Source organism: Staurois parvus, unplaced genomic scaffold (genome assembly GCF_062004578.1).
Source record: "Staurois parvus isolate SC_StPar_1 unplaced genomic scaffold, SC_StPar_1.0 ptg002417l, whole genome shotgun sequence".
Taxonomy (NCBI): Eukaryota; Metazoa; Chordata; class Amphibia; order Anura; family Ranidae; genus Staurois; species Staurois parvus.
This window is the reverse complement of record NW_028320213.1, coordinates 26,905-29,067: the sequence shown is the minus strand read 5'-3', so window position 1 is coordinate 29,067 and position 2,163 is coordinate 26,905.

The following is a 2,163-nucleotide window of genomic DNA, read 5'->3' as shown; positions in this document are numbered from 1 at the left end:
CTTTTACGTTTCTTTTTTTTTTTTCTTTGCATACTGTGACCAGAGTATTAGTGTTTCCATAGTAACATTGTACTGCTCTGGGGAGGTGATCAGGTTTTTTTTTAATTAAACTTTTTTCTCTTTTACATTTTTTTTTTCAAATTTTTGTTTTATTAAATTTTTTATTTTTTTTTTACATACTGTGAACAGAGAATTACAGTGTTTCCATAGTAACATTGTACTGCTCTGGGGAGGTAATCAGGTTTTTTTTTTTTTGTTTTTTTGTTTTAAGACACTGACTGGTGACCATATGTAAAAAAGAAAAAAATATTTTTTTTTAAGTTTTTTTTTATTTTTTTTATTACATTTTTTCTCTTTTACGTTTTTTTTTTTTTTACATACTGTGGCCAGAGCATCACAGTGTTTCCATAGTAACATTGTACTGCTCTGGGGAGGTGATAAGGTTTTTATTTGTTTTTATAAGACACTGACTGGTGACAATTATGTAAAAAAAAAAATATATATTTTTTTTTACATTTTTTTCTTTAATTACATTTTCTTCTCTTTTACATTTTTTTGTTTTTTTTTACATACTGTAAATATTATTTTTTTTAATAGTTTTTTTATTACATTTTTTTTTTCTGCATACTGTGACAAGAGCATTACAGTGTTTCCGTAGTAACATTGTACTGCTCTGGGGAGGTGATCAGGTTTTTTTTTTTTATACATTTTTTTCTCTTTTACGTTTTTTTTAATTTATTTTTTATTACATTTTTCTTTTTTTTTTTTACATACTGTGACAAAAGCATTACAGTGTTTCCATAGTAACATTGTACTGCTCTGGGGAGGTGATAAGGTTTTTATTTGTTTTTATAAGACACTGACTGGTGGCAAGTATGTAAAAAAGAAAAAAATATTTTTTTTTACTTTTTTTCTTTAATTACATTTTCTTCTCTGTTACGTGTTGTTTTTTTTTTTTTACATACTGTAAATATTTTTTTCAATAGTTTTTTTATTAAATTTTTTTCTCTTTTACGTTTTTTTTTTTTTTTACATTTTTTTATATTTTCATTTTTTTTTTTTGCATACTGTAAATATTATTTTTTTCAATAGTTTTTTTGTATTAAATTTTTTTCTCTTTTACATCCTTTTTTTTTTGCATACTGTGACAAGAGGGTTACAGTGTTTCCGTAGTAACATTGTACTGCTCTGGGGAGGTGATCAGGTTTTTTTTTTATACATTTTTTTCTCTGTTACGTTTTTTTAAAAAAAAATTTTTATTAAATTTTTTTTTTTTTTTACATACTGTGACGAGCATTACAGTGTTTCCATAGTAACATTGTACTACTCTGGGGAGGTGATAAGGTTTTTATTTATTTTTATAAGACACTGACTGGTGGCAAGTATGTAAAAAAGAGAAAAATATTATTTTTTTTTACATTTTTTTCTTTAATTACATTTTCTTCTCTTTTACATTTTTTTTTTGTTTTTTTACATACTGTAAATATTATTTTTTTTCAATAGTTTTTTTATTAAATTTTTTCTCTTTTACGTTTTTTTTCAATTTTTTTATTACTTTTTTTATTTTTGCATACTGTAAATATTATTTTTTCAATAGTTTTTTTTTATTACATTTTTTTCTCTTTTACATCCTTTTTTTTGCATACTGTGACAAGAGCGTTACAGTGTTTCCGTAGTAACATTGTACTGCTCTGGGGAGGTGATAAGGTTGTTATTTTTATAGGACACTGACTGGTGACAAGTATGTAAAAAAGAGAAAAATATTTTTTTTTTTACATTTTTTTCTTTAATTACATTTTCTTCTCTTTTACATGTTGTTTTTTTTTTTTACATACTGTAAATATTATTTTTTTCAATAGTTTTTTTTTATTAAATTTTTTCTCTTTTATGTGTTTTTTTCAATTTTTTTTTTTTACATTTTTCATTTTTTTTTTTGCATACTGTAAGTATAATTTTTTTCAATAGTTTTTTTATTACATTTTTTTTCTCTTTTACGTCTTTTTTTTTTTTTTAAGACACTATGACATATTTTTTTTACACAGGTGAATGCAGAGCTGTCCGTTCTTCATGCGTTTCCCGCGCAGAGCTGTGTGTAAAGCTGCAGACATGCCGCACGATCCCGCACAGCGAGCCCTAAATCACAGAATAAACAACCAATCCATG